The sequence below is a fragment of the Panthera onca genome, chromosome B1 (assembly GCF_046562875.1).
Source record: "Panthera onca isolate mPanOnc1 chromosome B1, mPanOnc1 haplotype 2, whole genome shotgun sequence".
Lineage (NCBI taxonomy): Eukaryota > Metazoa > Chordata > Mammalia > Carnivora > Felidae > Panthera > Panthera onca.
In genome coordinates, this window is record NC_138342.1 from 116,483,481 (window position 1) to 116,511,320 (window position 27,840).

General features: G+C 35.8%; 1 long non-coding RNA gene and 1 pseudogene across 1 annotated transcript in view; both read right to left on the reverse strand.

Moving 5' to 3' along the window:
• Positions 1–22,258, reverse strand: part of LOC144616137 (uncharacterized) — a 110,835-nt gene extending 88,577 nt beyond the window's left edge. Inside the window, exon 1 of the long non-coding RNA XR_013555141.2 lies at positions 21,517–22,258. This is a non-coding gene — a long non-coding RNA (uncharacterized LOC144616137). The remainder of the gene's footprint in view (positions 1–21,516) is intronic.
• On the reverse strand, positions 13,478–14,800 carry LOC144615995 (F-box only protein 8 pseudogene; annotated as a pseudogene).
• Positions 22,259–27,840: the final 5,582 nt, after the last annotated feature.

Below are 27,840 nucleotides of genomic sequence, written 5' to 3' on the forward strand. Positions count from 1 at the left end.
CTTAAAAATAATAAATAGAACAAAATCTAACTCCATCCCATTTATTATAAGAAAAAAAGATTAAAATAAACCTTATGTTTGAATGAATAATGGAAAAACACCAGGAATTCACATTGACAAAGACCAGTAATTTGTATATACAGGTGGAGAAAATGTTTTTAAAACTATGCAATCATTGAAAGATTGACTGAAATGCAATTTGTAAAATATCAGAAATGTATGTGTACAAGAAGTTCTAGTTCAAGACGATGACACAGGAAGATCCTGAACTCACCTCTTCCAACAGACTTACTTAGTCAATGGCTACACACAGATAATTTTTTTCTTAAATGCTGACTGTTATGAGTACACAACAGGTAAATGATAAGAAAACTATATTGATGTAGGTACACACACACACACACACACACACACACACACAGGGTTATTATTCAGCCATAAAAAAGGATGAGATCTTGTCATTTGTGACAACATGGATGGATCTCGAGGACATTATACTAACTACAATAAGTCAGATGTCTTTCTCTTAGATTTGTCTTATATGTGGAATCTAATGACAAATAAAACACCAACCTCATAGGTACAGAAAACAGATTATTGGTTGCCAGAGGCAGGGGTAAGGGGTGAAAGAAATGAGTGAAAGGGGTCCAAAGATAAAAATGAATAAATAGACAAATAAATAAACAAAGAAGATATTGGTCAAGACCACTGGGAGATTTATTATAAAAGCTATTTAATAAGGGTGTCTCTTTCTAAACTAGAAATATAGCATTAAATTTAGCCCTCCTTGATTTCAAAGAAATTTTAGTGTACTTCATTGTAATCAGGGCTAAGGATCATTAGGCAAATTAAACCTTAGGAAAATAAAAATTAATAAAAACAATGAAATAAAATGAGTGCATACCTACAATAAATATTTTTTTAAGAAGAAATATATGTCTGGGTGACCAATAGTATACAACGAAACCTGTCAGGTATTAGGAAAGACATACTGGTGTGGCAAAGAGGTGTCACAGAAAAAAAAGAGTAAGGAACAAACAGAAGATAGAAAAAGAGGTTGTACAAAAATATTTGAGAAATGAGAAAAACAGAAGGGAGAGAGGAAAGAGTATTTTAAAAGGTAAATGAAAATAAAGAGTAAATATATTTAAAAATCATAGGTGATAAAAAATTACAAGCAGTGGTAAAGGTGTAATAACAGGGGACAGAGTTATAATCCCATCTGAAACAACCAAAAAGCATAGAGAAGGAAAGAAAAAAGAAAGAAAGAAAAAAAAAGAAAGAAAGAGGAAAAAGAGGGAGGGAGGGAGAGAAAGAAAGAAAGGAAGAAAGAAAGAAAAAAGAAAGAGAAAGAAAGAAAATAAAAAGATGTTTTAGCATATTTTAAAATGTATTTTACATTTTTTTTGCAGAAACAGTGTATTAAATTATATTTTACCAGTAGTAAAATATGTGTGAGAAATATGTGAGAAAGCCTCTGGCCATTTTCATAAAGTTTTATCTGATGGAAGGAACTTACTGCTTTAATTTATGTTTCTTGATTAATAAAGTTGAAAAATATGCATATTTTTGTCATTTATTTTCCTCCTTTTGTCTTTTTTTTACTTATTTTTTCTGGTAGTGTGACTTCTGTTTTTTAAATTAAGAATTTATGTTTTAGAGCAGTTTTAGATTGACAACATAACCGAAAAGAAAGTACAGAGATTTCTCATCCATCCTGCTCCCTGACGCATACATAGTGTCCCTCATTATCAATACCTCCACTAAACAATACAAGTTTTCTCAAGTCAATAAGCTGGGATCAACCTCTTCCGGTTTGCTTCTCCTCTTTCAGGTCTCACTCATTGTCTTTTGTTGTTTAATGTTCAGTGTCTGAAAAACTATCTTTTTAAGGCAGTGAAAGTACTCTGGAAACATAATGATGGGTAGATGTCATTATACATTCATCCATATCCATAGAATGTACAACATGAGGAGTGATGCCTAAATGGAAACTGTGAACTTCAGGTGATTATGAGTAAAATACTCAGGAATGGGGAATAATTAGCCCAATACTTAGCACTGTTCTAGAACCACCTAAAAAAAAAAAAAAAAAAAAAAAAAAAAAAAAAAAAAAAAAAAAAACACGAAAGCAAGACCCAAATGGATTCACTGATTCTAGCTAACTAAATAGTACCATTTGAATATAAAATTTGACATGTTCAGCAACCAGTCGTAGGACCAGGCATGATAAGAAAAAGGAAAATATGACCTCTAATGAGGGGAAAAAACAATTATCGCAAACTGACAGAGCTTGACACGAATGTTATGATCTGTGGAAAAGGACATTAAGCTATATTGTAACTGTATTACATGTGTTAAAAGAAAATAAACCCAAATTCTAGAGATAAAAACAATTTCCGAGATGAAAATATACACAGGGGGTGCCTGGGTGGCTCAGTCTGTTTAGCGCCCGACTCTTGATTTCAGCTCAGGTCATGATCTCGCAGTTCATGAGTTAGAGCCCCATGTAGGGCTCTGTGCTGATGGTACAGAGCCTGCTTGGGATCTCTCTCTCTCCCTCTCTCTCTGCCCCTCCTCCACACATGCACGTGCTTGTGTGCTCTCTCTTTTTCTCCCTCTCACTAAATATAATAAACAATCTCAATAGATAAATAAATAAATAAATAAATAATAAAAAAATACACTGAATGAGATTAATGGAATATCATAGGTTGTAGTAGAAAAGATATGTCAATTTGAAGACAAAAATTAGTATGCAAAATGAAATACAAATAAATAAAAGTTATCTACAAAAATTCTATAGCTGGCATTAACCTTCATATTGAAGATAATATGCTTTCACCTTAAGAATGGAACCAAAGCAAGAATATTTGCTTTTACCTTAAGATTAGAACCAAGGCTATGTTTATTTGCTTTTACTACTTCTATTCAACATAATCGTCTCTAGACTCATTCAACACCCAGAAGTTTAAAGAAAAGAAGAAAAAGTCTTGTTTTGCTCCTGTTTTCAAAGAAGATACTGATAATCTTGAGAAACTTAACAGAAAACCTTGGGGGAAGGGAAGGCGGAAAAAAATATGGTTACAAACAGAGAGGGAAGGAGGCAAACCATAAGAGACTCTTAAATACGGAGGGAGAACAAACTGAGGGTTGTTGGGGGGGTTGGGGAGAGGGGAAAATGGGTGATGAGCATTGAGAAGGGCACTTGGGATGAGCACTGGGTGTTATATGTAAACAATGAACCCCGGGAATCTACCCCAAAAAACAAAAGCACATTTTACACACTTTGCAAATGTATTTGACAATAAATTATATTAAAAAATTAAGATGCTGATATTATTGTATTAATAGTTATAAGGTTTGCTGAAGGCCACAAGTAAGTAGCTTCTAGAAAATTAAGGAGATCTTTCAATTACAAATTTTACATTCTTATAAATGTTTAATATTATGATTTTTTTTCTTATCTCACTTAAAGGTACTATATGTTCTCTCTTTTTTAATCTATTAATATAGTGAATACTAAATCATCATTTAGTATTGAGGTTTAACTCTCTTATATCCTGAAATAAATGTTGAAAGAACACAATTAGTTTAATGTATTAATATTTCACTTATGGTCTTGATTTTTTGTTCATCATTAAATAGAACTGAATTTTTATTTATTTATTTACATTCAAGTTAGTTAGCATACAATGCAGTATTGGTTTCAGGAGAAGAACCCATTGATTCATCACTTACATGTAACACCCAGTGCTCATCTCAACAAGTGCCCTCCGTAATGCCCATCACCCATTTATCCCATCCCCCACTCATTTCCTCTCCAGCAACCCTCAGTTTGATCTCTGTATTTAAGAGTCTTTTAGAGTTTGTCTCCTTCTCTGTTTTTATCTTATTTTTTTCTTCCCTTCCCCTATGTTCATCTGTTTTGTTTCTTAAATTCCACATATGAGCACAATCATATATTTGTCTTTCTCTGACTGACTTATTTTGCTTAGCATAATACACTTTATTTCCATCCATGTTGTTGCAAATGGCAAAATTTCATTCTTTTTGATCACTGAGTAGTATTCCATTGTATGTACATATGTGTGTGTGTGTGTGTGTGTGTGTGTGTGTGTGTGTGTATCACTTCTTCTTTATTCATTCATCAATCAGTGGATATTTGGGCTCTTTCCATAATTTGCTTAATGTTGATAACACTGCTATAAACATTGGGGTGCATGTGCCCCTTCGAATCTGTATTTTTGTATCCCTTGGGTAAATACCTATTGGTACCATTGTTGGGTTGTAAGGTAGTTCTATTTTTAACTTTTTGAGAAACCTCAAAAGTGGTTTTCCAAAGTGGCTGAACCAGTTTGCATTCCCCCAACAGTGCAAAAGAGTTCCCCTTTCTCCACATCCTACCAACATGATGCTGAATTCTTTTCATGTGTCTCTAGCCAACTGGATGTCTTCTTTGGATAGTGTCTATTCATTTTTTCTGCCCATTTCTTCACTGTATTATTTGTTTTTTGGGTGTTGAGTTTGATAAGTTCTTTATAGATTTTGAATACTAACCCTTTATCCAATATGTCATTTGCAAATATCTCCTCCCATTGCGTTGGTTGCCTTTTAGTTTTGTTGATTGTTTCCTACACTGTGCAGAAGCTTTTTATTTTCATGAGATCCCAATAGCTCACTTTTGCTTTTATTTCCCTAGCCTCCAGAGATATATCTAGTAAGAAGTTGCTCTCACCAATGTCAAAGAGGTTATAGCTTGTTTTCTCCTCTAGGATTTTGATGGTTTCCTGTCTCGCATTTAGTTCTTTCATCCATTACAAATTTATTTTTGTATGTGGTATAAGAAAGTGGTCCAGGTTCATTCTTCTGCATGTCACTGTCCAGGTTTCCCAGCACCATTTGCTGAATGGACAATCCTTTTTCCAATGGATACTTTTTCCTGCTTTGTCAAAGATTAGTGGCCATACACTGGTGGGTCTATTTCTGCGCCCTCTATCTGTTCCATTGATCTATATGTCTGTTTTTGTGCCAGTACCATAGTGTCTTGATTACAGCTTTTTAATTCAGCCTGAAGTCCAGAATTGTGATGTCTCCAGCTTTGCTTTTCTTTTTCAACATTACTTTCACTATTCAGGGTCTTTTCTGGTTCTGTACAAATTTTAGAATTGTTTGTTCTACCTCCGTGAAGAATGCTTGTGTTATTTTGATAAGGATTGCATTGAATGTGTATATTGCTGTCGGTAAAATAGACATTTTGACAATATTTGTTCTTCCAATCCATGAGCATGTGATGTTTTTTTCCATTTCATTATGTCTTTTTCAATTTCTTTCATAAGCTTTCTATAGTTTTCAGGGTACAGATCTTTTACCTCTTTGGATAGGTTTATTCTTAGGTGTTTTATAGTTTTTGATGCAATTGCAAATGGGATCAGTTCTTGATTTCTCTCTCTTCTGCTTCATTTTTGATGTATAGAAATACAAGTTATTTTTTATGTTGATTTTATATCCCTTGACTTTGTTGAATTCGTGTATCAGTTCTAGCAGGTTTTTAGAGAGATCTTTCCAGGTTTTTCATATAGAGTATCATGTCATCTGCAAAGAGTGAAAGTTTGAATTCTTCTTTGTCAATTCGAATGCCTTTTATTTTTTAATGTTATTTGATTGCTGAGGCCAGGACTTCCAGTACTATGAACAACAGTGGTGAGAGTGGACATTCCCTGTCATGTTCCTGACCTTAGGGGTAATGTCAGGAACATGAACTTTTGTTTTTCCCCAATGAGAATGATACTAGATCTGAGCTTTTCATATATGTTTTTTATGATGTTGAGGTATGTTACTTCTATCCCTACTTTCTTGAGGGGTTTTATCAAGAAAGGATGCTGTATTTTGTCAAATGCTTTTTCTGAGTCTTTGAAAGGATCATATGGGTCTTGACCTTTCTTTTATTAATGTGGTATATCACAATGGTTGATTTGCAAATATTGAACCAGCCCTGCCGCCCAGAATTAAATCTCACTTGATCATGGTGAAACATTCTTTTAATGTACTATTGAATTCAATTTGCTAGTATCTTGTTGAGAATTTTTGCATCCACATTCATCAGGTTTATTGGCCTGTAATTCTCCTTTTTAGTACGGTATTTGTCTGGTTTTGGAATCCAGGTAATGCTGGCTTTATTGAATGAGTTTGGGAGCTTTTTTTCCATTTCTATTTTGGAATAATTTGAGAATAGGTATTAACTCTTCTTTAAATGTCTGGTAGAATTCCCCTGGGAAGCCATCTGGCCCAGGACTCTTATTTGTTGGGAGATTTTATTTTACTAATTCAATTTCTTTGCTGGTTTGGGGCCTGTTCAAAGTTTCTGTTTCTTCCCACTGAGTTTTGGTAGCGTGTGAGTGCCTAGGAATTTGTCCATTTTTTCCAGATTGTCCATTTTGTTGGCTTATTATATTTTATAGTATTCTTATAATTGTTTCTATTTCTGTGGTGTTGGTTGTAATTTCTCCTCTTTTAGTTTTTTTTTTTTTTTTTTTTTTTTTTTTTTTTTTTTTTTTTTTTTTTTTTCCTATTTGGGTCTTCTTTCCTTTTTTTATGAGAAATGTGGCTAGGGTTTACCAATTTTTTTGTTCTTTCAAAAACTAGCATTTAGTTTCATTGATCTTCTACTGTTTATTTTTTGTTTGCTTATTTGTATGTTTGTTTGTTACTAAACTGCTTATTTCTGCTCTAATCTTTATTATTTCCTTTCTGCTGGCTTTAGAGTTTATTGGCTTCTGCTTTTCTAGCTCCTTTAGGAGTAAGGTTAGATTGTGTATTTGGATCATTCTTGCCTCTTAAGATAGGCCTGAATTTCAATGTGCTTTCCTCTTAGGACGCCATTGTTGCATCCCAAAGGGTTTAGACTGTCGTATGTTCATTTTCATTTGCTTCCATGTATATTTTTATTGCTTCTTTAATTTCCTGGATAACCCATTCATTCTTTAATAGGATGTTCTTTAACCTCCATATATTTGAGAGCTTTCCAAATTTTTTTCTTGTGGTTGACTTCAAGTTTCATAACATTATATTCTGAAAATATATATGGTATAATCTTGATCTTTTTGTACCTGTTCAGGGCTAATTTGTGACCCAGTGTATGATTTGTTCTAGAGAATGTTCCATGTGCACTCTAGAAAAATGTGTATTCTGCTGCTTTATGATGAAATGTTCTGAATATATCTGTTAAGTCCATCTGGTCCACTGTGTCATTCAAAGTCATTGTTTCCTTGGTGATTTTCTGCATACATGATATGTCCATTACTATAATTGGGGTAATAACGTCTCCTATCATTGTAGTATTATTATCAATGAGTTTCTTTATGTTTGTGATTAATTAATTGATTTATTTGTACCAAGTTGGGGGCAAAAATAATTATAATTGTTAGGTTTTCTTGAGATAGATCCCTTAATTATGATAAAATGCCCTTCTTCATCACTTGTTACAGTATTTCTTTTAAAATCTAGTTTGTCTGATATAAATATGGCTACTCTGGCTTTCTTTTGACCTCCATTAGTATGATAGATGGTTCCCCATCCCCTTGCAATCTTCAGGTGTGCTGACATTTAAAATGAGTCTCTTGTAGGCAGGATATAGACAGATTTGTTTTTTATCCGTTTTGATACCTTATGTCTTTTGATTGGGGCATTTACTCTATTAAATTTTTTTTTTACATTTATTTATTTTTGAAAGACAGAGACAGAGCGTGAGCAGGAGAGGGGCAGAGAGCAAGGGAGACACAGAATTTGAAGCAGGCTCCAGGCTCCGAGCTGTCAGCACAGAGCCCAATGCAGGACTCCATCCCACGAACCGTGAGATCATGACCTGAGCCGAAGTCAGATGCTTAACTGACTGAGCCACCCAGGTGCCCTGCATTTAGTCCATTTATATTGAGAGTGATTATTGAAAGATGCCATTGTGCTATCTGTGCATTGGTGATTCTGGTGATGTTCTCTGGTCTGCTGCTTTAGTCTTTTTTTTTTTTTTCCTGCACTACAGAATCCCCCTTAAAATTTCTTACAGGGCTGGTTTAGTGGTCACAAATTGTGTTAGGTTTTGTTGTTGTTGTTGTTGTTGTTGTTGTTGTTGTTTTTCCCCCTCTGGGAAAATCTTTATCTCTCCTTCTATTCTGAATATAGCCTTGCTGGATTAAGGATTCTTGGCTGCATATTTTTCCTATTCAGCACATTGAATATTCCCTGCCACTCTCTTCTGGCCTGACAAGTTTCAGTGGACAGATCAGCTACTAACCTTAAGTGTCTACCTTGTTACTTTGTAGGTTAAGTACCTTTTGTCCCTAGCTGCTTTCAGAATTCTCTTTATACTTTTATTTTGTAAGTTTCACTATGATACATTATGGTGTCAGTCTGGTTGTTGTTGTTGTTGTTGTGGCTGTTTTCCCCAAGGAATTCTCTGTGACTCTTGGACTTGAATGACTGTTTTCTTTGCCAAATTAGGGAAGTCAGCTATCATTTGTTCAAATAAGACTTCTGCCCCATTTTCTTGCTCTTCTTCTTCTGGGAATCTTATGATATGGATATTGTTTCATTTCATAGAAGCACTTAGTTCTCTAAGCATCCCTTCAGGATTTAGCAATTCTCTTTCCCTCTTTTTTTTTCAGTTACATTATTTTCCATAATTTTATCTTCTAATTCACCTATTCTTTCTGCTGATTATTCAATCTTCACTGTCATTGTATCTAGTTCATTTTGCATCTCAGCTATAGCATTTTTTTAATTCATCCTGACTAGTTCTTCAGTGTTTGATCTCTGCAGCAAGGGTTTCTCCGGTGTCTTCTGTGCTTTTTTCAAGCCCAGCTGGTAGTCTTATGACTATTATTCTAAATTCTTGTTCATATATATTGCTTATATCTGCTTTGAACAAGTCTTTGCCTGTGATTTCAAGAAGAAATCTTCTTGACATTTCTTTTGGGGAGAATTCCTCCATCTTGTCATTTTGGTTAAGTTTCTGTCTTTTGCATGTTTTAAAAGCTTATTATGTTTCTTGCACCTGAGAGTACTGCTATATTAAAAAGTGATCATACACTGTCCAGGGCCTGGCACTCCAGGGAGTGTTTCTTGTGTGTGCTTTGTCGCAATCTGCTGTTGTGTTTTGGCTGCTCTGTCCCACTGGTCAGTCCGCTGCAGAGCTTCTCCTTGGTTGCAGTGGTGGAGTGTTTGAGCTTTTAACTAGGTGTGCTTTGATTTGTTTTTTGAGGTAACCCTGGGGGAAGAGAGGAGGGAGTGAAGCCTGATCCCAAAAGAAGAGAAAAAGGAAAGGGGAAAAAATAAATAAAAAGAGAATTAAAAAAACAAAAACAAACCCAAAACTATAAGGCTGATTTCAATGATTAAGAAAGGAAAAAAAAATAGGAAAAAAAGCCAGAGAAAAGAAAAAAGAAGGAAAAAGAAAATAATAAAAAAGTCTTATCAACAAGAAAAAAAAGGAGAGAGAGAAAAGGAAATGAAAAACAAAATAAAACAATAAAAGAACAATGAGCTCAATTCCAAAAGAAAAAAAAAAAGGAGAAAAAAAGAAAAAGAGAGTTTCCTATTGGTTCCTGGGTGTTGGTTGTGCTGGTCTTCCGGAAGAGAGGCAGGCTGTGTGGGTTCAGAGTTAGTCTTGCCCCTGTAAACCAGCAGTTGCAGGCATGGGGGAGGGGGGGTGAGAGGCGGGAGGGCAGGGTTTAGTGTTAGCTGGTTCTGCCTTCACCAAGGGCTGCTATGTTGCTCTCTGAAGTCCCACCATGGTGGTGGTGGTGGGGAAAATAGCACCACCCCAATACCTCCTCCCTGGTCCAGGGATCACAACTCCTGCTGTTCAGGCAGCCCTCACAGAATACCAGGGGGAGTCAGCTCATCCTGCACCAAACCTCTCCTGCATTTTTTCTTTGGTGCGCAGCAGGGATTCAAAACCTGAAGTCTTAAAAGACATGGCACAGCACAGATCTTCTCCCCTTCTCCAACCTGCTGGTGAAAGGCATTTGGCTGGCACCCGCAGAGTCTTTTGTCCTTGACGAGGCAATAAACCCTCTTCCAAAAGTACTCCAGGAAGGGGATCATTCTTTCCCAGTGTGCCCCGGAGATCGCTACAGCACAGTCCACACTCCAATGCCAACTCCCACCTCCCCAGGAGTGCCTGCCATGGCTCTGCTCTGGTGAAAGTATCGTGCTTCCAAAACCTCAGTTGCAGCTCAAAAAGCTGTTTGCAAAAAAAGAACTGGGACACTCAGTACTTTTTACTCTCCAGTCCATGGTACAGAAAGGTTTTTCTCTTGTGCTAAATTGATGCCACACTACCTCAATCCCTTTCTCTTTCTCTCCTTTTATTCTCTTCACAGAAAGGGTTCCCTCCTCTCAGTGGCTCTGGTGTTCCCTCCCTCCCCAGTTTACATTCACCCACCTCAAACCTGCCATGCTGTCTCCTTCCAACTGTGGAGAACTTTCTGCCATTTGTAGACAGATTTCTTGGGTCTTCAGAGTGATCTGACCTCAATACAGCTGTATCGAGGGACGAGGAAAGGCTAGAGTCTCCCTACTTCTTCACCATCTTGACTCATCCTCCCAGAACTGCTTTTTTATACTTTGATATTGTCAGGATTTTTAAAAAATCAAGTTTATACATAAACTATGAGAGAAGCTGAGAGGTGTTCTTTGTCCTTTCACAAGCCATTGTAGGGATTCTCAACTCTTGGTGAGATGGAAACCTATTGGTAGTCTATTATACAGAAATGAAGCATGAACAGAATCACACTTTTAAGATGAAAATTCTGGTATGTTAAAAATACACTGCAATATGGGTAGAGACAAGGACGGAGAACAGAAAAGTCACTTGGGAAACTATTGCAATAATCCAGATGAAAAATAATGGTGGCTCGGGTCAAAGATTTAGTCCTCAACAGTTAGAAAAGAGTTCCCACTAATTTTAGAAATTTTCTAAAACATCTGTAGATGGACCATGTGTGGAGGCAGTGGAATAAACATATTAGAAGCTCGGCTTTGAGTATAGTCAATTAGATACGTGTGTTAAGACATTCCAGGTGAAGATGTCAAAGGGGTAACTGTCTATATGAAGCTGGATTGCAGGGGAAAGAAGATTGCAGGTATATAATTGGGAAGCATTAACATATAAATGACATTTAAAGGTCACCAAGGGAATTAGCATAAATAGAAAAGAAAAGAAATCCAGATACTGATCCCCCGTAAGCCCAAACAGTGTGACTGAGAGTCAAGGAGGAAGCAGTTAAGGTGCATGAAAGAATTATATTTTTAGAAAGAAAAAAAAAAAAACAACAGAGAGTATAATTTCCTCAAAGCTACAAATACATCAAATGATGATAGTAGATCAAATAAAATAAAACAGAGAAATAACCATGGAAATCTGTTATTGGGATTCATTGGTGACCTTGAGAAGAGCCCATTTTGGTTGAGTGTTGGCAACGAAAACCTGTAGGTGGAGGTTCAGTAAAGAATGGGAAAATTTAAATTGGAAAAAGTGAGTATAGACAAGGAGATAAGCGGAGCAGTCCTGGAAGGGATGTAAAGTTAAGAAAGGTGTTTTTATCGTTGTTGTTATTTGTTTGTTTGTACGAAAGAAGTTCATGTCTATGTACTTAGGGAAGATTCCAGTAGAGAGGGAAAACTTGGTGACAAGAGAAAGGGAAAATTGCTGAGCAAAGACATTGTCTGTGATAGATGATGTGATCTAGTTCACAAGGTGAGAGGGTGAAGATGTGTGGCAGAGAAGGACAATATACAAGTTCAGATGCAGGTGGATTATTGGAAGTAGGGTGGGGGCTTGTGGAAAGTCTCTTCTGATTGTCCCTATCTTCTCAGTGAACTAGGTGGCAAGGTCATTAACTGAGGTAGTAGGGAGTGGAAAAGAAGGGATGAAATACTTGTGGGGAAACTTCTGAGTATAAATGGAATAGTGAAATGTAATATTATTGTCAAGCAACTTGAAAGCACATAATCAAGGTTTATGATTAGGAATTTTAATTGAGAGCAGGCTATGGGTGTGGGGGTGTGGGGGGATGCATGGGTACGTGTGTGTTCTAGCCACATGTGGTGTACAAGTGTATATGTGGAATAACAAAAGGTTAGCAAGTCTTTCCATAATATAATGATGAAATCAGAGAAGGTTGAGAAGTTTGGAATTATAAGCTAGTAAAAGAGAATGAGGTCACGCTAGGTGTGAGGTACAGAGAAAATGTTAGGACCGATGTTTTGTAAGTGTTCTGGGTTGAACTGTGTCCCCCAAAAGATACGTTCAAGACCTAACCCCTGGTATCCATGAATGTGACCACATTTGGAAATAGTCTCTGCAGATGTAATCAAATTAACATGCGGTCATGCTAGATTAGGGTGGCCATAATGTAATAACTGGTGACCTTATACGAAAAGGAAATCTGAAACAGACACAGAGGTAAGACAGCCATGTGAAGACACAGGTGGAGAATGGCACTATGCTGCCACAAACTAAAAAGCACCAAGAAGCCTAGAAACCACCAAATCTAAAAAAAGGCAAGGAAGGATACCTCTGCATGGCCCTGCTGACCCTTGATTATGGACTTCTTAACTCTTGATTATGGTCTCCAGAATTGTGACAGAATAAATGCCTGTTGTTTGAAACTGCACAGTTCATGATACGTTGTTATATAGCAGCCCTGGTGAACTAACACAGTAAGTCAGAGCAACATCAAAGTTGTAGCCAAACCAGAGATATTTAGCCATGGAGACAGGAAGTGATGGCTGGACCGCTCAGGATGGAGTGCTTATCTATGGCAGAGTGGTAGATGGAATGTGAAGATCATCGGATAAGAGAACTTCAAGAAACTGAGATGCCAGGGAATTGCAAGGATTATCTCTGTGGATGTTAAAATCATCAAAATGAAGCCAATAGTGACATTAAAGAGAGTGATGCAAATGTGGAAGTCCAAATATGACACTAACACTGGAAACTGATTTTAGGGTTTTAGATGACAACAAAAAAGAGGGAAATGGGTAGAATCCTCTGATGACGTAAGATTTAAAGCTGATATTATTTTGTACGTTTAAAAGCATCATTTAATTGGTAACAATATGTATTCTTCAAAATGAATTTGTGTGTAGCCTTATATTTGACATTTATCCATATAAATATATGTTCACCAATTTCTGCCATGTAGTAGTCCATTGAAAGCTACGCCAGATTATTTATCAATTCCCCTGTTAATAGATGTCTGTTTTTTCTAGTTCTTAATATTAAAAGCAAAACTCTTTCATTGTTTTTTTTTTTGTTTTTATCTTACTGCACCTATAATTTTGTGTCCATTATTTTATTATTTATTTATTTATTTATCTATCTATTTAGAGAAAAAAAGAAAGGCTTTAGTCAAAATCTTTACAATAAAATAATTATAATTATAAATGGAATGGAAATGAATAGTTTTCCAAGCAAATCGAATACAGAAATATGCCATCTTTTAGAGTAAAATGCCAGTTTAACATTCTTAAACAGCTGTGTGAGACAATGGCTCTGCTTTGTGCAAAACATGATAAGCAAAATTAAGAAAAAACTCTGCAAAATTCTTTAGTTACTCAAGGAAATTGCCAGAAAAGAAAATAGTACAAGAAAAAAAAAAAAAGGAGTACATTCTAGTATTTGATTTGTATACAGAGGCTAGCATGACCAGCACTGATGTAAGCCTCATACCTGCTAAATAAATCCTTGGGTAGTTTCAGTTTGAAGTTAATAGCTGAAGTCCTAGAAACTGTGCTTTTCTGCAGCCACATGGCCAAAAAGGTAGATGCTATCATAAAGGTGCCCTACAAAATCTTCACTAATGTGTTGAGCAGCACGACAGATATTTCAAATAAATTCTTTTTGACATTTTATTCTTTACATGAGGTCTAGTGAGGTCAAGGCAAAGAATCAATGAGCAGCACAGTATGTAGACAACATCAGGACTGAGGCCGAGTTCTCGCATTAAATCGGGGTTACAAACACAGAATCTATGTGAGAACTTTGTTATGAGACTTTCAAGATACTCCTCATGCTCTTCAGAGGCGTTGATATGACGAAATAATTCTCTTGGTGCATTGGGCAAGAATTGATTTCTAAAATTATGCAACATTATAAGGTCATCCAAGACATCTCTTTTTTTCATCAAGATAGAATCTCCTTTTTTAGTATTCTTGTACAGAAGATAAACTTTGCTATTTCCCTTGGTGACTCATCTAGGATACCCTTGGACATAAAGTAGTTTATTCCCTCCTCTGGGTTGGCATTAAAGGTGAGGCTACCTTCATCCAGCCGCATATACAATTTTCTGAAAGAAAATCCTGGGGGAGGGTTCTTACTATACATGGAACAGTGACCCCAAGTGGATTGACACAACTCTCGCCAGAGAAGTTCATCATTTGCAAGGTCCTGCCAAACACAAGACCCTAGGCAGAAGTCTGTTGCATTCAGGTAGGACAAGAGGGTAAAGCTTAGCTCGGGGCCAACATTTCCAGATTAATGAATTTTTCCTGATCTTTAGCTTCCTGTGCCTTCAAAGGATGATATATATCAATGCCTCCTTGGACTTGTTTACGACGACTGGTGTTAGACGTCCATCCTGCTCTGCTGTCTGCTGAAGTAGCTGGGCTCTCTGTGGCCTTCCTGCTGTAGCTGCTGGTGTCCTGCCACTCTCCACAGCCCCTCACCAATCTGCAAGTTGTTAGAAACAAGCTCACTTGACTCTGGAGGTGGGGAAGGTGGGGGGGGGGGGGCAAGCATGGAATCTGTGGGTCAGGCTATCAGGAGAGACAGGCTGGAACTCTCTGGAATGGGCTGAAACTGCCCTCCGCAAGCAAAATTTCTTCTTCTGGGCCTGCCATTATTTTAAAATTGTGCCTCCTGTCTTTCTTGGCTGACCCGTCCTTTCTGAATTTTTTTTTTCTCTTTTATTAGCCTTTGCAAAAACCTGGCTTTTTTTTTTAATATATATTCTTTGTTTTTTCTTTGTTTCCTAGAAGTGATAATTTATTATTTTTTTATTTTATTGTATTTATTTGCATATTTCTAGACGTTGTGGGAGCACTATTATGGATATTATTTCACTGTTTGATGTAGAATAAACACGTCGTTTATTCTGATTTTTCTCAATTTAAAAAAAAATCACTAGAGATTTTAAATTTCTATGGTTTTTGCTACATTTCACAAGTATAGATATCCTCTCCATTCAGTTATTAATATTTTATAATTTCCAGTGAGTTATTCTTTGAATTCAGTTTTAACTAATAACATGGAGAATGTTACATACGCTTTCAGTTGTATGTTGTTTTGTTTCTTGCATGCCCCCTTTTTCTTCTAAGCTTTAGGTCTCTTTTGTTGAGATTCATCTTCTACTAATTCCTTCAACAATGTTAAAGCCTCTTATGCTTTTGTATGCAAATATTTTTATTTTCTAGTCAGTCCTGAATCACAGACATTCGGGTGGAAGTATACAGTGTCTGCCTGATAAATTATTTTTTGCCATTAATGACTCCCTTTATCTGTATAAAAGTATATTAATTGTATATTAACATTATTATATGTGTAATACTTGGCTGATCCCTTCCCATTTCTTGAATTTTAAACTTTCTTCATCATTATATTTTAGGTATGATTCTTTTAAATAAAATTTGTTACTTTATCAGACCTAACATTCTCTGTATTTAAAGAGGCAGATTTATATTTGGACATATTTCAATTTGTTTTGTTTTGTAGATCTACTCATCATGTTTTCTTTGTTCTTTTTACTTTATTGACTTCTTTAAAACTGATACACATTTATCTATTTTCTTTTCCCCATTATAATTTCAGTTGTTATTTGTATTCCAAATTTTGTGTATGTGTACCTGACACTTTTTACCTCTTTCTAGAAATAGATCATCCTTCATTGTACAACTCAATGAGTTTTCACAAAGTGAGCATGTCCTTATAACCAGCCTCCAGATTAAGAAGCCAAAGATTCCAAACATTCCAGAAAATCCTCGGTGCTTCCTGCCAGTCACTATCTGTAGTTGCTTAGCTTTCTGTGTGGCATGTTAACCTAATTCCTTAGATTCATCCCCCAGTTAACAAATTCTCTGTTTAGCTCCAACTAATCTCTTTAGTCTTTCCGTTGAGTTTTCAGTTCCATTATTGTACACATACTATTCACAAGTTCTATTTTATTTTTTCACATTTGTTCTTTTCTTCCTTTATTAGCTCTTCGGTTGTTTTAAGTCAATTAGCTCTTCGATAGTGTATATTTAATGGTATCCTTATTATTCTCCTATTTTAGCTTTTAACTTCAATTTCCATTTCTTGCAACTACTAACACCCTCATGGAGGCTCCCTTATCATGTTTTAAAATTGAGTTTTATGAGTTAATTTTCATCAACCTTTTTTTTTCCACATCTCATCATATTCTTTCAGTTTCCTTGTTTCTGACAAGGTTATATAGATTTCAGTATTCTAGGGGAGATTGTAGGTGAATATTATCAGTTTGAAAGCTGGGTTTAGACCTGTTTGGCCCCAAGCCTTTGATTTTTCCTAGCTGCCTTTATACCTTTTTACTCAAGACTGTAGACAGAACAGAAATTTTATGGCCACATCTTTGTTTGTGTATAGAGTTTTTCTAGTTCACTTTTAATGGATGGAGAATATCTATGAAAAGATTTTCAAGCAGTATTTTACACAGCCTGAGGCCATTTTTTTTGTCTTCCTGTGTAGATTAGAAGGCTAGGCTTCAGCCTCTAAAGCCTAAATATATGGTAAAAATCTCTATGGGCTATAAGGCCATCAACACACCATGTTAATTTTTATTATTCTCTGTACTCCTGAATCTTTCCTTTCATTCCTTTGTGTTTGACTAGATATTATTTTTTTAGAGTGTTATTGTACATATAATCTCATCTTAGTAGCAGATACGAAATTCTCTGAGTCAGCTTAGGGCATCGTGTTTTTAATAAAAGAAAGGAGTATAAACACTCGACTAACTTTTCCTATTAAAGACAGTAGGCGGCTGGACTCATCTGTGTCTCCTTTACTGTGCTTAATCCTCATGACCCCTATTCTCTTTTGCACATTTCTCACTAGCCTCTGTTGTTACTCCCCAAACAACCAGAGACCTAATCTCCTCACTCATATGCGGCAGTTCTTCCATTTCACTCCAAACACCAAAACTCTTTCCTGAACTTCAGTTTCATCAAATGTAATTCCCAGGAATAATTTCTCTAATTATAGACTTAGGAAAATCAATTTACCACTCTATTTTTAAAAATTAGTTTTTAACCGTTGATTTTTCAATAGCATGTTGTAGAAAAGACACTCTCATTGTTAGAGAAAACAAAAACAAAAAGCCCATGGGGCGCCTGGGTGGCTCAGTCGGTTCAGCGACCAACCTCGGCTCAGGTCATGATCTCATGGTTTGTGAGTTCGAGCCCCGCGTCGAGTCTGTGCTGACAGCTCAGAGCCTGGAACCTGCTTCTGATGCTGTGTCTCCCTCTCTCTCTGCCCCTCCCCCACTCATGCTCTGTCTCTGTCTCAGAAATAAACATAAAAATTAAACAACAACAACAACAACAACAACAAAAGCCCACAAAAGACCTAACATGCTCTATAAGATTTATAACTCCAAGGTAAGAAAGGACTGTAAAATCATGCACACAAAACTGTAAGGAGACATAAAACTATCATGAAAACCATGGTTATGCCACAATCCTTGATTAGCTGGAATAGCAGTTTGGTATACATCTTATACCATATGTAAAGCCATTAGTCAGCAGAGTAAAATCATTCCAATACTGATTAGAATGATTCAGTTTGATGCAAATTGAAATCATCCGATTTGCTGATTTCAGATTTTCGTATTTACTTTCTTTTGCTCATATGTTCTCTAGAGTCAAAGAGTTTTCCTATATGATTTCTTCAAGCTATTTGGTTTAATGTTTCAAAACTATGATCATTAAAAGTGAGGCTTTTTGTCGCACAACATTGTGAATGTACTCAATGCCACTGAATTGTGAACCTCTGAAGGTTAGTTTTATGTTATGTGAATTTCACCATAATAAAAAAAAAAAAGTGGGATTTTTCTCACCACCAATGTTGACAGAGTAGAAACAATTAATTTCTACTTATGCACTGAATTCACTCCTGACTTAGTCCTTGCTTAAGTTCACACTTAAGCAAGAGGTGGAAATAAGACCTCTGAGAGACTGTGTCTGGCATCCCCTCATTTTTGCGCCCAATTTCCCATTAATATGTACATTCTATTAATATGCACATTAATATGTACGCTACTACCTGATTTTCACCTGTGCAATTCCGGGAACAGCTCTAATGACAGTTTCCCTGTTTGACAAATACCTTAAGCTTTCTGCAGTATTAAAAGTGGAGATAAAAAAACTTCCTCTTGGGGCACATATTCATGTCGGTTAAGCGTCTGACTCTTGATTTCAGCTCAGGTCATGATCTCCAGGTTCGTGAGTTCAGGCCCCACATGAAGCTCTGTGTGCAGTGTAGAGCCTGCTTAAGATTCTCTCCCCCTTGCTCTCATGCTCTCTCTCTCTCTCTCAAAAAAAAATTAAATGAATGAATGAATAAATAAATAAACCTCTGAATACTCTAAGAAAATTCAATTAATATAAACTCCATGAGACAAAGACCATATTAGCTATTCCACAAATATATTAATTGGATGAATTAATGAATCAAAAAGTGTATTTTACTTACATATTTGGCATCTGTATTTTTATTCAGGACATCAAAAATGTTATCTTTCCTATATTTCTAAGATAATGTTAAGACACTATTTACATATTTTTTCTATGGTTTGTATATGCAACAGATAAATATTGTGTTATGAAATAGTCTGTTCGTTCTTCCTTGCTTCTGCCAGTAATCCTGAACTGAGATGCAGCCAAATTACTATTATTACTTCTTAGATGTATAAAAGCTCTCTTTAGACCAACGTCAATGTTTTTTATTCTAACATTACTTTTTTAAAAGGGAAATTACTACTACCAAACTCACAGTTAAGGAAGGAAGAAATGTTGTAATCAGCTATGGGCATTACATTAAATAGTGAGTAATAATACTGTTTATTTGAAAAGAAACTATTTGCACCTGCATGCTTTCATTTGGCTGTATATAGATATCTTTTTAAAATTATGCGGATTATAATATTTGCTGTATTCATAAAATATCCCACTTTTTGCAATTATAAAAGAGTCTAAGGTATTTATTAATTCAGCTACACTTAGAATCAAATATTTTGTGCAACGTCATGACTTAGAAGATTTTCCCCAACTTCTGACCAACACTATGTGATTGTCAAGATAATGAAATTATAGCTCTACTCTCTTTTTCACGGGATTTTAAGTTAATATCAGTTTGTTTTGCCCTATTATTTTTATTGTGAAAGTTTAGCTTTATCATCAACTTATTTTACTTTTCCACTTCTTAGCCATTACTGGAACATAGTACATTTTATTATATGTCTTTATAAATATAAAATAAGATATTATGTATCTTTATTAAATTGTCATTGTCATTTTAATCAATCTCCCCCTTCTGCTAGTTTTATGCTCTAAGTTGATTCACACATTCTGACTTTCAAGCCATTCTATTTTTCTACTACTTTTCTGAATAAATTATTTGTACCTGTATTCTCTTCTTCCCCTGGGTCACTGCAATTAATTAAAAGAAAAGCAGACATGCTTTTAAGTATTCTTTCTTTAATTCAATCTATCTTGGCTAGAGGATATTTGGAGGCTGACAATTTGGGTCCAAGTTTCTGTAAAACAGTGAGTAAAGCTGGGCTCAGTCACCATAGCAACACCAAGAGAGAAGCATCCCCTCAGGAAGCGTGGCTCTAATTTTTCACTCCAGAAATTGGTTTATCCTCATACCATCAACTACCTTGACCAAGTCTTTGTAGAAACTCACTTTACTGTTGACACATTAAACAGTGAATTCAGGATGACAATTGTTTAGAAGAATATAAATGCAAATATTATTTCACAATTTGGAATAAGGAAAAAATATAAGAAAAAAAGAAAAACATTAAAAATCAGTATCGCTCTATTTTGGGGAGTCTTTATTTCCTCTTCACAGATATTCAGAAAAAAATTACTGTCACTGAACTATTTTACCCTGGATCTTCTACTCATTTAGGATCTCCTACTCATTTAAAATTCCACAAAATGGGGCACCTGGATGGCTCAGTCAGTTAAGTGTCCAACTCTTGATTTCTGCTCAGGTCATGAGGTCACAGTTCATAGGATTGGCCTTGCGTGCGGTTCCCTGCTAACAGTGCAAGGCCTACTTGAGATTCCCTTTCTCCCTCTCTATTTGCCCTTACCCCACTTGTGTGTGTGTGTGTGTGTGTGTGTGTGTGTGTACATGTGCATGCATTCTCTGTCAAAAATAAAGTTTAAAAATACAACATTTAAAAATATAATAACACAAAATGCTGCATTTTTTTACCATTTTGCATGTAAATTAAGCAGAATTCTTCCCTATTGTACAAATGTACTATAAAGATATATGTTTACCTCATATCTCCGATGTTTCAATAGAATTTACCTTCTCTGTGACTTTGTAAGTGTCACCTTGGCAAACTTATGCCAACTGAGTTATTTTTATCAACAAGGGAGGATTTGTTTAGACATATAAATGGTCTTAAAAACATTAGTATAAAGTTACATTAATGTGAATTCAGGGAATAAGAATGGGTTCAAATTCTAGCTTCAGCATTTAGTACTTGCATGAGTTTTCCCAAATTATTTGACTTTCCTAAATCTAAGTTCCCTCTGACTTCATGGGATGCCATCTGTTGTGCAGTTCAGAGCCCAGGAAGTCATATACGTGAGCCAAAGAAACTTTTCTGTTATTCTCTTGAATGTGACTGGTAATACCTCGTGATTGTGTCTTTTTTGTGGTGGAAATGGATGGCTAACTTATGTAATTTATGTATTTAGAAAAATGTCTTGAACCCCGTACCTTCCCAATGATTACGGAATATTAGTGTTATTAGCTTTTATCCCTCATCTACTTTTGCTGCACAACTACTTTGAAAATACTTTAAACTCTATTATCCAATATTTCATAAGCTCTGATTAATCCATTACCTGCTGCCATTTATTTTATCTACCCTGTGTCAGAAGTAGCATCAAAATCTGTTATGCAACCCGTACAAAATAAAACAAATTAGAAATCTGAGACATAACATTTACCCAGTAGTTTGTGAAAAATACTTTACTTTTGTGAGGAATAATTAACCATATTGCGATATCTGTGATCTATAAACCTATGATTATTCACATGTTAACTTCATCTGACAATATCACTTCCAGTAATACTGTATAGCTTCAATACCCTCTAGAACAGATTATATGAAGACACAACAGAAATCTACTAAGCATTACTTCATTGCTCTAAAATAATTCATCATAATTAACACTTAATTGCAATAATTAACTTACCCTTGCTCTGCCTCTGTCTCTTCTTGAGTGTTTTATGTTGGAGATGAAATGATATACTCCATAGAGAAAACTTTTTACTGAAAACAAATTTAATTTGAGGTCAAGAGAAGAAAGACGAAAGAAAAGGCACAGTGTAACTATTCGTGTGGAGTTGTCCAAAGTCCTTTGTGCTTCTTAGTTGTCTTTCAAAAGGGTAAGATTGAAAGGAGGTTTGGGGATCATCTCTGATTTGTAGTATTTGTTCTGAATTGTCTGGAATTCTATTTGTTTTCTCGCCCAGTGCTGACATGGGGTTGATGGCTGTAAGTTTCTTGTCATTGTCCCCACAGGATCCTTTTCCTTATCAGCTCTTGGCAGATTGTGACCATTTAAGGAAAGACTTCTTTACTGGTTTATCAACCTTATTTTCATAGCTTCTCATTTCCCAATGTCAAAAAGTATTATGTACATTAAAAAAATGCACTCATCCACGCCAGGCAATTGTAAGTGGAATTGTATTTTAAGTGATACAGCAAACAAAAGTGACCTTGGTAAGTCTCACAGCTCGTCAGAAATATGACTATTTCTTCAATTCGAGTTTTATTTAAAGAACTCTAGAGCTAAGCTTAAGGGAGGTGGACTGTTTTTAGAAGAAAAAAATAGAAAATGATAGCTTATGATTTTAAAGCCCATCAACTCACACTATTATAAAAACCCACCAAGGAGTGTGGGGGGACAGAAGAGCTAAACTGCACATAATAAACAGCAAAACAAAACCTTATAAGGGAGAATAGCAAAAGTCAGAAAGGAAAGAACCCCAACCCCAAACCTTGCAATGTTCCCTTTGACTCACTGCTAATCACAAACAATTCCAGTGATTTACTACCAAACAAGGCAAGAATTCAGGATCCACATGTTGAGGATTTACTCTACGATGCAGCTTATGAAAACAGTGAACCAATTTGCCATCAGAAAAAAGTGTGCACTAACCAGAAATTTCTTGAGAAAATATTGCCAGATTGGGTAATAGCTTTGTGAATAAGCCTGGAAAGTAGAGGGCTTTATGGAGCTTAATAATCAAGACAGACTCTGGGAGTTGAACAAAATGCCTTTTGTCTTCAGTCATTTGCATAACAGCAGTTTTTTTTTTATTTTAAAAGGTTTCATGCTGAAACTAGAAATGCTCTAAAAAGAGAAACAGTGAGAATCCCCATTTTGCAAACAAGCTGAGTAGGAGTGAAACTATCGCCAAGTGGTCTGGCTGCATCTCAGGATTGTTGTAAAAATAAGTTATGGTGAACTCAGGCCTGAGTCAAAGGCTATGGACACAGGGGTCAGGATAATGGCTGAGTACTGAGGAGCACATTCCATTCCCATTGCTATGAAAATAGAAAGCAAGTATGAAGAATGACGTTTTGGTGGGTGCAGAGAATTGCAGGCAGTTCCCTTACTGAGGGGAAGGTTTGCTTTTTCCTCCTGAAGAAAGGATACGTAAAATGGTGCACCTTTCCCTTCAGATTCATAAAGCATCAGACGTGTGCATATTACTAACAACATCATGATAATATCACTGCCCTAAGCAATTGTTTTTTATGGAAATGAGTACCAACAATTAAAGTGGATCACTTCTTACAAGTATTAAAAACTTTACATCCTTGTAACATGTACTTTATAATACAGGAACTCCTTTAAACTTGAATAGACAAATTTTGCAAAACAGTTTTAGCTTGCAGACCAAATATGACTGCCAAATAATAAGCTTTAACACAAAATATAGCTTTTTAAATTCTCAAATTTTAAATTCTTTAAACACTTTTTTAGATATAGTTCATAACCAGTTGACTATCTCAAAATAGTAATTTTTATTTAATGTTGACATCGTGTTAAAGCCCATATTTTGCTATCGTCCACTGTATTTTCTACTTATTGGTAATTTTCTCCATCAGTCTTTGAGGTTAACTTTCATTGTTTTATGAAGGCAATTTAGCTGTCGATATAAATAAGAGAAAATATGCCTAGATCTCAATACTTGTATGCAAGCCATCAATTACTAATTTCCTACTTGGAAAAAAATCATTATAAATAATGTATCCTATTCTTACCCACTGGAGAATAACTTTCTAAACAAAGAATCTTGAAAATGATAACATTTTAAGACCATAAAGAAGTTTAACTGAAATATCATCTGGTATAACTCCCACTGCATAGATAAGGAAACTGAACCTCAAATTACAGTAATTTTCCCATATCACATAGTAACAAAATTAAGAGTCAGATTAATTCCCAGCAGATTATAAACTCTTTGAGGGAAGGGCACTTTTTTTAACCTTTAAAGTTTACAGAGCACATATTATAATGCCTTGCACATATAGTCACTAGGTAATATTTAATGAATACAATATGTTTTTGAGCTGTTTTTAGTCTGAAAATTGGGGATGATATATGTATGTTCGCAAAGTCAAGATTTAACATTTCATCTCACTGAAATTTAAATTTCTTAATTTAAGTGTTTGGGGGTAATATATTTATTGTATGTGTCTCATAACAAAGCACAGTGCCCAATACCTAGTAAACGTTAAGTGAAAAATAGCTCAGTGAATACAAAGTATTACACATTTTATATATTGGTTGTAGTAATGAATAGTGATTAATTTTAATATTGAACATTCATATTAATAGTTGGATTAGTGACTATTAAATACATCGAATATATATAAAATATATCTCACTTTAAAGAAAACAAGGGGCACCTGGGCGGCTCTGATAGTTAGGCATCCGACTCTTGATTCCGGCTCAGATCATGATCTCACAGTTTGTGTGACCAGCCCCGTGTTGGGCTCTGTGTGGTCAGCTCAGAGGCAGAGTCTGTTTGGGATTCTCTCTCCTCCTCTCTCTGGCTTTCCCCATCACATTCTCTCTTCCTCTCTCCCTCTCTCTCCCTCTCTCTCTCTCTCAAAATAAATAAATAATTTTTTTAATAAGCAAACGACAAAACCAGATAACCAGATGTGATGGTTAGTTTACGCACCAGTTTAGCAAGGTTATCGCACCCAATTATTTAATCAAACTACTCTACGTGTTGCCGTGAAGGCATTAGGTAGATGCGGCTCACACCAAAAACCAGTTGGCTTTAAGTCAAGCTTACCCTGGATAGTATGAGTGGGTCTCATCCAGTCAGCTGAAGCCCTTAAAAGCAAAAACTGAGGTTTCTTAGAGAAATAGGAATTCCGCCGTAAGGCTGTGACGTGGAAACCCTGAGTGTCTAGTTTGCCAGCCTGCCTAAAGGTTTCAAAAGTGCCAGTCCCCCCAGTGATGCAAGCCTAGTCCTTAAATTACACATAATATACATATATCTTGTCCGTTCTGTTGCTCTGGTGAACTCTGAGTGACACACCAGAATTATGAAATCAACTTGGGAAATATTTGGCACTTCCTGTTAACAGTTTTGTTAGAATATATTACTGTCATTCTTAACATTAGACAATTTAAACTATTTAAGGATACGTGATCAAAAGAAAACAGAAACAATTAAATATATTGCTGATTAGCTATCTAAAAATGTGTATTATCGATGCCTGGGTGTCTCAGCTGGTTAAACATCAGACTTCGGCTCAGATCACGGTCTCATGGTTCCTGAGTGAGCCTGGGCCCCACCTCAGGCCCTCTGCTGTCAGTGAAGAGGCCAGTTCAGAAAACTCTGTCTTCCTCTTTACCCCTCCCCCACTCACTCCTGCATGCATGCACATGCATACACAAGCATGCTCTCTCTCTCTCTCTCTCTCTCTTTCTCTCAAAAATAAATAAACTTTAAAAACATTTACGTTGTCTTATTTATTCATTTTCTTCTCTCCTTAACGAAGCATTCAGAATCTTAGCCAGGGCTTTCTTTGATAGCTCATGATTTTCACAAACATATTCAATTCTTTATAAGCAAATGTGGCTTAAATATTCCTCCTCTGTGACCAGGTTTATATATCCAATCCCTTGAACACAATCACCTACTTCCCTATTGTATGGTTGAAACATGTCACAGAAAGGAAAACAATGTTTTATAATATTCTGCACAAATACTGAAACAAATTAACTGATTTATGTTACAGAAAGAAAGAAAGAAAGAAAGAGAAGAATATGTAAAAATCCAGACACCTGGTTTACCCTTGCTGAATATGTGTTTTGAAAAAGTTTAATTGAAACCATCTGTTGATGAATCATTCACTGTTGAATCATCTCAAGTATTTTTTTTCTCCAATTTATACCAATGTTCCACAACATGCCTTTCAAAATTTCTAAATTACCTTTTTCGACCAAAACAAAGTCAACCCAAAAAGTACATATTGAAATTAATGAATCAGTGAAGGTTTTTTCCTGAAATTGAAATGATCGTGTGATTTTTCTTCATTGGTTTGTTTTCTATACATGTTTTATTTTTTATTATTTTTAGCTTTATTGAAATATAATTATAATTGACACATAACCTTGTGTAAGTTACAGTGTATAACGTGTTAATTTCATACAATTATAAACTGCAAAACAATGAGTACTGTAGTATTATCTACCACCTCCATCACATCATATAGTTATCATTTCTTTTTCGGTGGTGAGAATCTTTAAGATCTATTCTCTTAGCAATATTCAAGTATATGATAGAGTATTATTAGCTATAAACACCCTACTATACATTAGATCCTCAACCTCATTAATCTTATAACTGGAAGTTTCTGCCCTTTGATTAATATCTCCCCATTTCTCTCACCCTCCAACCCCAGAAACCACAACTCTGCTCTCTTTCTCTGAGTTTGTCTTCTTTAGATTCCACATATAAATGACATCATATAGTATTTATCTTTTTCTGTCTGACTTGTCACTTAGCTTAATACACTCATAGTCTATCCAAGTTGTCCCATTGGTGGGATTTTCTTTTTTCTCATAGCTAATGGTATTTTATATATCATAATATAAATACATATACCACATTTTCTTTATCTATTCATCAATTGACAGACACTTAGATTGTTTCCATATCTTGGCTATTATGAGTAAAGCTGCAGGGAACATGGGAGTGTAGATATCTCTACAAGATTCTGGTTTCAGGGCACCTGGGTGGCTCAGTGGGTTGAATGGCCGACTCTTGATTTTGGCTCAGGTCATGATCTTACAGTTGTGGGGTGAGCCCCGTATTAGAGTTCATGGAGCCTGTTTGGGATTCTTTCTCTCCCTTTCTCTCTCTCCCAGCTCATGTGCATATGCTCGCTCTCTTTCTCTCTCTCTCTCTCTCTGTCTCTCTCTCAATAAGTAAATAAACATTTTTTTAATCCTGATTTCAGGGGTGCCTGAGTGACTCATTAAGTTCAGTGTCCAGCTTCACCTCAGGTCATAATCTCACAGTTTGTGAGTTTGAGCCCTGCGTTGGGCTCTGTGCTGACAGCTCAGAGCCTGGAGCCTGCTTCAGATTCTGTGTCTCCCTCTCTCTCTGCCCCTCCCCTGCTCACACTCTGTCTCTCTCTCAAAAGTAAATAAACATTAAAAACTAATTTAATTCCTGATTTCAATTATTTTGAATACATACCCAGAAGTGGAATTGGTGGGTTATATGGTAGTTTATGATATTATAATGATTAAAATCCAGGTGTTGTAGAAGTAGGATTTCAATTATCTGAATCATAAGGAAGAGATAAAGATATGGAAATATCTTTCTAGGCCTCTTGAGGAGAGAGTGAGAGCTTGATCACATGACAGAAATGAAGAAAGGTATTTTAATATATTTCAAAACTGACCATGATTGAAGGACTTGGCAAAAAGCCAAAGGGAGAAAGTAAATAGAAGATGAACAAATAGAAGATGAAAGAATAGAAGAGGGAATGATCAATGGAACAATGTGACCAAGGGAATGAAGGTGTGATGGGTTATCAGCAGCATAGCCTACAAGGGTCATGGCTGGGGAACACAGGAAGATGTTTATTTAGAAAAGGGAAATAGCATTTCCTCCTTTGAAAAGAGAAAGGATTAGGGTGCCTGGGTGGCTCAGTTGGTTAAGTGTCTGACTTTGTTTCAGGTCATGATCTCATGGTTCATGAGTTCGAGCCCTACATCGGGCTCACTGCTGTCAGCGTGGAACCTGATTCAGATCCTCTGTCCCCATCTCTCTGTCAGTCTCCCACTCATGCTCTCTCCCTCCCTCTCGCTGTCTCAAAAATAAAATAAATAGGTAGATAAATAAATAAATAATAAAACATTAAAAAAAGAAAATAGAAATGATTAGCAAATCATGAAAAATGTTCAAAGAAATTTTGACAGAGATGGGTACCAACACTAAAGAAGTCATAATAAATGGCTTTATTTGTAAGT